The following is a 9,571-nucleotide window of genomic DNA, read 5'->3' as shown; positions in this document are numbered from 1 at the left end:
TATATATATATGCTGTGAAAAGATAAGACAGTTACTACATCAATGAAAGCAAGCCACTTCATAGTATTTGATAGTAATATTCTTCTAATTATCAAATGAGATTGTATACCAAAATACCTTCTGAAGCACTGAATAATTGATAAATTCTAAGAAAAACTCATAGATATTTATTCTTTATGACCTTATTTTGGGATAATAATATTACTTAAACTTCACTCTCTGAATCAACACAGGGTGAATTGGTTCAGGGGGATGAAAGAAGGGGAGTTGGAGCCTGGGGATGAAATATTTGGTCATGATAAGGATGTGCAAAAAACAAATGGGAATTCCAAAAAATGACAGTGATGGTGAATGGGTCAGGCTCAGTTTCAGGATCTGTAGCATGTGTAAAAACCGATTCTAAGAAAGTTTAATTATCAATGGACATCGGACTGAAATTACTAATGGTGTTTCCTGAAGAATTCTACATTTTAACTTTAAATTCAACCCTGGTCTCTGAACAGGCTTAAGGAAAATGTAACATTTTTAGTTAAGGAAGCAAGTAAGGCAGAAAAGGTGTCTGAAGAAGAGCCAAGAAAAAGCCCCAGAAACTGGTTATTCCAGGAGTTGCATGTCTTCTGGAAAGACATATGACCTACTTTGATGCCAAAAAATAAAAGAACAGATAAAAGATTTATTTTCAGTGGTCATAATAATTCTACCGTTCCAATCAGGAAATAATTCTTTATCTAAATTTTGACCTTTAAAATTCTTCATAGAGGGCCAGCCAAATAGCTCAGTGAATTAAAGTGCCTGCTTAGGCAAACACAGAGGTCAGGGGTTTGATCCCCGGGGCATGCTGAGATGGAGATTGAGACTGGGCATGGTGGTGCACACCTGTAATCCCAGCACTTGGGAGGCTGTAAACAGGAGAATCACTATGAGTCCAATATTTGTAGTTAAACCCTGAACACCTTGTAGACCTTGCCCTAAATACAGGAAATAAGTAAGTAAAATTATTTATAAAGCTACTTCTAAAAAAATTCAATGGAGTCATGAAATATGATCTTTTGGGTTTATTTGTATAAATATCACATGCCATATAATTTCAACAAATTCCTTACTATTACAATTTTTTTCTTATATTTTATATTCATATGGGCTTTTTATTTTTAATAAGCCTACATAAAATTCTTTAGAGGACCATTCCATAAGATTATATTGTTTACAGTATCTACCATGTCTATATAAATCTCTCTACTCTGATGTTACCTTACTGACTTGAGTTTATGAAAACAAAACTATATTAACACATGGCAAAATTATCTGTATGCATACTTATATTTCTTACAATTATTAACTGCTATAGTTCCAGCAAATGAGTTATTTGTCATATATCAGGACATGTTGGAAATAAAGATAATTATGATTTTATTATGAACAATGAATTAATTGAACATATATTAAGGTGAAGTGCATACATAAAAATTTATCATGTTTTTAATAGAAAATAAATTCAACTTGCAAACACATAATGGCCATGCTAATCCTTCTATCCAAGGCATTTAAGAGAAAAATAAAGAATAATAAGTGACCCCATATGTCACACTTAATGATCCATATTTATGTGTAAAAGTATATGTTGTTAGCTCTTAAATATAAAACGTCTCAAGATGCTACGCGTTCTACTGTACTTAATATTTGTCCAAAATACGTGGCCCAGTTTCCAGAGAGGTAGAAAGAATACAGGAAGCCAAATAATCATTTTCTCATTCCCTAAATAAATATGATTAATAATGGCACAGTAAATCATTTTTACACTAAAATGTTTGTTTTCTGGACTGGAGAATAGTTGGGTGGATAAGTGAATGGGCAGACAGACAGATGGCTGGCTAGATGGATAGATGAACAGAAAGACTGACAGAGTAGTGGAAATGAAGGACACAGGGTTTAGAGCCAAAACTACCTTCACTCACGCTTTGAAAAGGTCCATAGTTTGCCCCTGGCAATTCACTTATCATTTCCATATCTCAGAGTTCATGTTCATAGAAAGGATTATGTAACTTCCTTGTAAAGAACATATTTTAGGAAATAAAATTCCATGGTACATAATAAATGCTGAGTAAAAATAAATTATTGCTGGTTTACAGCAGACTAAATATCTGAAGTGGAATTTTGTTGGCAAGTATCTCAAGCACATTAAAATAAACTAGAATTGATTCGAATTTAACACATAGAGAAATAGAGTTTTTGACCTACAACATTAGAGAAAGGCAGTCTGACTTCATCTGTATCTTTGAACTGCTCTGAAATAAGAACAAATTTGGAAATTTTTGACATGTGTAAATTGTACATGGTGTTACTTAGATAAATTATAAGAAAAACTCTAACGAATTGAGGCTTTGTCCATTTTCTCATGCAAAATAGGGCAATCATTGTTATTATCTCTTTCATATGAAGATTATGATATGGCAAAATAAAACACTCTTGAAAGTACTTGGTGCTATTGAAATGAATGATACATGGCTTTGCCTGTATCGGCCCCTCTTCCTCCTGTGCAGTAGGATATCATTTGGATGGCTCTTCAAGTGCTGTTCCACAACAGCTCTTTTGGCCACTGTACCATCACTCAAATAATTCCACTGATGGAGATCACTTTTTATGTCTGGTTCTCCAGCAGCAATGATTGAATAGCTCATTTAATTCGGAATCATGAATTTCAGTATTTTATTTTTGCCTTTACCATGTACAGAAACTTAGATAAGTGGCACCAAAATATCTTTATTCATGATAAATTGCTTTACCTAGGAAGTTCAAAAGATTCTTCTTTGGGCATTATCTTGAATTCATGTAAAGAATGGAATAAATCATGGATGATCCTTTTTCTCTCTTTCTACTTATTGAATTAAGGTCACACTTCATTTTTAGAAATCACATATTGGAGGTATTAGAACCTATCTGATTCTGTCAAATTCAATTTTTATAAGGCCAAAAGACCCTAAAAAACAAGGATGGAAGCCTAGGATATTAATGACAGCTTTAATTCAGGGAAGACATGGTCTAAAGTAGCATAAGCCCTCTTGATGTTAAAATTCCAGAAAATGTGCTCTTCGTCTTGATTTAGACCATGTCATTAAGATCCAAAATACTTCTTTTGAGGTATTTAATACTTTACACAGTTTAAAATAAGTTATATAACAATACCAATTTCCTATGTAAAAAAAAAGTAATTCAGATGGTCATAAACATCAGCAATCTTTCTCTCATTATGGCCTAGATAATCAGATCATTGTTACAATAGAATTACTTTGACATCTTTTTATTGCACTATTTTCACTATAAGAAATCATATGCAGAGAAATCCCCTGATATTATTTGCCATCAACTTGACATATTGTGACTTCTACAGATAGAAATATTTGCATCATTGACATATATCTTCATAGACTTACTATCTTATTTTATTTGACATTGTAACATTGTGTCTATGGAATTATATTTTAAAACATTTCATGAGAACGTCAATGACACAAAATCCCATTACAATGAAAGGGAATTAGAGACATTAGGAAAATATCATGAAAAATGCCAGGATTACCTGCTCTGTGGCAGCTTGCCTTATTAAAATATATAACTTCTGTATTTAGTGATTTAAATAAACTTTGATGTGACTTTCTTTTTGAAAATATTAGGTGCTTAAAAGGCAAGCTTGAAACACTTGAAATTGCACAAAATACTGGCTAGGTTTTGTTTTACAGTCCTAATTTGTTCCACTATTTTAAAGGCAATTCTGCTCTAGCTTGAAACACGAGGGAGGAAGGTCTGGCTTGTCACTTACTGCTCCAATATGCATGACATGAGTGCAAAAAGATCTGGTAGGAATTAAGTCAGTGTGTTGCAAACTTAAGCCAAATCCTATTTTTGAGACTAGTAACTTTGAATTCACCAGGTTGTCTAGCGATAAACTTAACTACCTCAAGTTTCACAATAGATAAAAGGCCCCATTCCTTTTATTTATGTTTGTATCTTATTTCGTTTTAATATCATTTTGAAGGATGACAGCCTCTCCCAGGCATTGGTTACAACATCCTGGGACAAGTTACCCAGTGACAGATACAGAAATAGCCTCCTCTGCAATTACTCTCATTCACAGAAGCAGGAGCATGGGTTGGATGCTCAGCAGTTGACAGGGTAGATCCATAAATCTCTCAGATGTCCCCAGTTGTGTATGCAGCTGGCCCAATCACTTTTATTCCCTTCACTGATGTGAGTACTAATGTACACAGTTCCCTAGGGTCTGTTGCTTTTATGCAAAGGAACACTGGAGGCTTGTGGAAAGGGGACCCTATATGAGCAATCTTTCTGAATTTATAGGGCTTAGGAGTACCACCCAATCTTTCATGGCTCAGCTGGTTGGAGCACAATGCATATTGCTGCTTGGCTACTGACTGATTTTAAACCACTGCTGAAAATTGTCCTCTATGAGCTCAGCTACTTTATCAGATGTACACATTATAAAATAGAGGTAGTATCATGAAACAGAAATTTTTGAAACTGCTAATATTTTAAATCTTTCTTGAAAATTAAAACCTTACATTAAAACATAAACTTAGATCTCAGTATCTAAGTGATAAATAATACTTTTTTTTTTTTTTTTTTGCATTTTGTGCAAGGTCTCACTATACAGCTTGAAATCATAGTGATCCTCCTGTTTTCAGCCTCCCCAGCACTGGTGCCACCATGCCCAGACTCAATCACTGATTCAGCATTCCCATGGGCAGAGCTGGCATGGCATGGCATGTGGTACCAGGGATCAAACCCCAGTCCCTACACTTGTCTAAGCAGGCTCTTAGTCAGTTGAACTATCTCGCCAGACCTACATATTTTTTTGATAATAAATCAAAATTTTGGCCTCTTAATGAATGAAGCATCACTTCTATAGTCAGGTAGAAGTGAAGTGGGATTGTTGGTCTTTATTTATTACCTGGTTAATATCCAACAACATAAAGAGTCAAAACCTTAATAGTCTTAAAACTTGAATGAAATAGTACCTATGCAATGATGATAGTTCATGTCAAATGGTAGGTATCTTGGGAGGTGCAAGAAGACTGGTAGAACAAACACAGGGTATGTCCAATGAGTCAAGGAGGCAGGAGCCCCTTCCTTCTTTGTAATGTTCCTCTGGGCTACTCCAGCTGCCATCTACTAAAAAATTTTCACTGCTTCACTTTCCTCTACGAAGTTCTTGTTTTAAGGCCAGCTCAATTGTGGACTGAAAGCTCAGAAACAAGGGCAAGAGTAATTCTTCCTCATTCAAGTTGTGCTTGCCAGCTGTTTGATAGAATGCTAAGACAGAAGGCAATTGATAGGTTCTGACTCTAGCATGAATTGAATTATTACCATGGTCATCTAACATGACTGAAGCCCTTAAAATTGATGTGAGGACCCACACCCTCACCCCAAGGCTTAATTCCTTTTGTCCCCAAGCCTGGGCCAAGCCGCAAAAACAACTATGCTCAACTTTGTACCTTGGACCCCACCATGGCAAAAGCACAGGACTTTCTCTTCCTAGAACATTGAAAGTCCCCCATGGACCAGGTGGCCCTACCAAGATTGGCGCTCCTCGGCTGTTCCAGTCAAAAAACATCCTCCCCTAAAACTCCTATAAAATCCCCTGTTGCCTCTTGTTTGGGGCTATCTTGGTCTGCTAGACATCCCAACCACTTGCTCTTATCTCCAATAAATTTTCTTCTCTTGTCAGAGTGCCTGGCTTGATGATTCCGTGTGGGTCTAGGCTTTAATATTTGGTGCCGAAAACCCAGCAGGAAAACAGAGGCATATGCTGTTGCCTTCCAACCAGGGGCCTCACCCCAGGTCCACTCCCAGCCTCCTCTGAAGCAGACCATGAGCCTTGGATCCATCCGGTTGCTGACTGTGCCATCCACTTAGACCTTCTAACTGTAAGTAACTAAAGCTTTGCCTCCTTTCATGTCTTGGGCTCGCTGTTAACTCTGCAATCTTACTCTGTCATTAGGTCTCGCTCTCCTTCACTCTCATGCAGAATTCTGGACCCCTTTACCAACCTCCAACTCTTCTCGTCTGGGCCAACAACAAGTAGTTCCAGGGTTCCTTCATGGAATACACCCCAGACGCGATAGCCCTTATACTTTCATTTTCTCTTTGCTGTTCTGTATGCCCTGAAGATAAATATCTCTCCTTGGCTGGCTCGCTCCTGCTTCCTGCCTCTTGACCCCACAACTTTCTCCTGTCTCAAGTCATGTGGTCATACTGAACCTGCTCTTCTCCTTGATTGGACCTCTCCAACTGAGGATGCCACTTAGAGGCCTTTGGTTCTTCGTCCCTTTTGGAAGTCTCCTCAGACAATATTTGTCTTCTCACTTCTTTCTATCTCTCTTAGTCTTCTCTATATAGTTGCCACCACTGGCAGCACTCCATCTACCCCTTCTACTCACATTTCTGTTCTTTCTTGTCTCAAATCTCTACTCCAGGGTCCCCTCAGACTGACTGAGTCTGATGAGGTTCATCTTATATCTGAGGAACCCAGGGTAACTCTTCAGGTAAGTCCGTTTCCTTCCTATTAGATACAGGAGCTTCTTGGTCCATTCTCCCCAGTTATACTGGCCAAACATCCCTCCAAAATAACCATTGCAGGGGTTGAGATCCTTCCCCAACAGCCTAGGTTGACAGGTCCCCTAATCTGCCTTATAGCATCCAAATCCTTCACTCATTATTTCCTAGTGATGCTGAGGTGCCCAGCTCCCCTCCTGGGGTGCGATGTACACTGTGAATTGCAAGTCATCCTTTCTTTTCTGAAACCCCTCATTCCTTCTCTCCTGATATGCCCTCCTTTCTTCAAGCTCATCAAATTCCACCTCCTTGTACTTCACATTACATCAAGTCATCCCTGAGGCCTGGGACACTTCCTGCCCCACAGTGGCTCTGTATCACTCCCCACTAGTTGTAGTTCAAAAACACCCTACAATTCTTCTCCCACCTACCCCAATTCCCTATCTCACAGAAACACTGCCAAGGCATCAAGCTATCATCAATAAACTCCTCCAACAAAAGTTCCTTATCCTCATAGACTCACCATACAGTAACTCCATCTTGCCAGTGATCAAACCCAAAGGCTCTTACCATCTTGTCCAAGACCTCTGCCTCAATAACTTCACTGTTCGACCTGTCATTCCCGTAGTTCTAAACCTTTACACCATCCTCAGTCACATTCCTCCTGATACTGCTCACTTCTCTGTCCTTCACCATTCCTCTTACCCCCTCTTTACTTTCACCTGGGAAGAAAATGTGACCCATATCACCTTCCTACAAAGGTTTCTGGGACAGTCCCCACCACGTTGGCCACACTTTCATGACCAAACTTGCCACCCTGGACATGCAGCCCAGCCACCTGCTCCAGTAGGCTGAAGACCTCTTACTCTGTAGTCCTTCCTCACACTCTTCCACCAACACACGGTGCTCTTCCTTAACTTCCTCACTAGAAAGGGTACTGGGTCTCTAAATCTAAAGCCAAACTCTCCCTTTCCACTATGTGATATTTGGAGATCCAACTCACCACACACACTAGGGACCTCAATCTCCTTAGTAGAGAGGCCCTCTACTCTCTGATTCCTCCACCAGAAGAACCCCACAAATAAAGCATTTCCTGAGATTTGTGGAGTACTTCCTCCTCTGAGTCCCAGGGTTTTCACTCCTGGCATGATCTGTCCATGAGGAAATCCAAGGACACCCTTAAGAAACCCCCATTAACCCAGAAGTCATCCTCCAGGCTTTCAACAATTTAAGAGACACTCTCCTCCAGGAACTGGCTCTTGCCATTCCAGATCCCTTACAGCTCTTTCATCTTTATGCTCCTAAAAATCAAGGAATAGCAATCAGGGTCCTGGGAAAGAGATGGGGCCCAGATCTTGATGTAGTGGCTTACCTCTCCAAACAACTAGACTTACTCTGTCTTCCTTCAACTCACTCCCCTTCTAGGTCCCCTTGGGAGGCTTGTTACTATATTCATAATAGCTCCCTGCTTCATTTCTTTCATCAGAAATACTGTTACCAGATTAACAACCCAAAATGCTAGCCAGATGCTTCTCTCAGACTACTCTTACCAGGATCTAGCCCAAAGGCACCCAACAGAGGACTACTCTGTGCCCTCCTCTAACTCCTCTTGATGCCCAGACTCTGACCCCTCACCACCTCCAGTCAGCAGGAAGTGGCCAGACTGTGTCGCTCTCTTTCCTATCAGAATCCAAAATGATAAGTCAGGACTCTCACGTTCACCCAAGGTTCACTTTCTTTGGCCTCAAGCCAGGGCCAACCCATGAAAATCACTTCACTCAATTTTGTATCTTTGACTCAAGCTGAGGCAAAAGCACAGTACCTTCCCTTCCTGGAACATCAAAAGTCCCCCCCCACACCAGGTGGCTCTACCAAGATTGACTCTCTCTTGGCTGTTTCAACCTGCAAGCACCCTCCCTTAAAAACCCCATACAAATCCCCTCTCCCCCTTTGTTTTGTGGCTGTCTTAGTCTGCTAGACATCCTGCCTGCTTGCTCCTAACTCCAATAATTCTTTTCATGTCACAGTGCTTGGTTTAGTGATACTGCATGGGTCTAGGCTCTAAAAAAAAACAACAGCCTATCTTCCCAGAGACCACTCCCTCCTTCTTCCCCACATCAGCCCTGGATACAATTTCCTCTCACTTTTCCCATGCACACAGGAGAGACCCCATTCAGCTCCTTACATGTAATTAAAACTGACCCTCTAACTCCTCTAACCTATCATTTTTGGGTTTATGATCTCATGAAGGGCAAAGGAGGCGAGGTTATGTAGGAAGAATCCAAGTGGTGTGGGTTTTGGGGGTTGGAAATGAATATTTTCCATAGTGATAGAAATTGAGGTAAGCCAAAGGGTAGGCAGGGAAAAGCCTGATGTCACTCCTGTTAAAGGAAGTCATCACTTTCTGGCTTGGCGTGGATGTGACAGAGAGACAGACAATGCTTGTGTTATTGGTAGTCACTAAGAACTCAGGGTGCGAAGAAGTCCAGCTGGACTGTTCATAAGGGGTTTCAACCTGAACTCATAATTTTTGAGACAAGAGAAAAAAATAAAATGAGTGAAAGCCCCATGAGTTTCTTGGGCTCTCACCTGTGTGAGCTGAGATTGGGCAGTGCTAGATGTGGACTAGCAACACCAGGTGGCAGAGGCAGAAGCAGAAGTAAAAAATGGCTCAGTGAGGGAGCTCAAAACTGGGGCAAGGGATTACCCAGGAGCTTCCCAACTCAAAAATCTGAGTTATGGCATCAAAATGACAGGTTTTTCAGCAGTACAGTAGAGAGACAGGAAAGACAAAAGAAACGTTTATTTACTCCAAAGATACAGAGAGGATCATGGGTATATAGGAAAATCCTCTGACCTGAGACAAAGAAAGAATAGACTTCGATGGAATTTTGCCGGGGGTGGAGTTGGAGGGTCAGTCCCAAGTACACATAAGGAGTTGAATGGAGTTTCTTTAAAAAAAAATTATTTATTTATATTTTTTACAGGGTCTTGCTACACAGCT

The sequence above is a fragment of the Octodon degus genome, unplaced genomic scaffold, assembly GCF_000260255.1.
Source record: "Octodon degus isolate 3935 unplaced genomic scaffold, OctDeg1.0 scaffold00068, whole genome shotgun sequence".
Taxonomy (NCBI): domain Eukaryota; kingdom Metazoa; phylum Chordata; class Mammalia; order Rodentia; family Octodontidae; genus Octodon; species Octodon degus.
Note: the sequence above shows the minus strand (reverse complement) of the source record.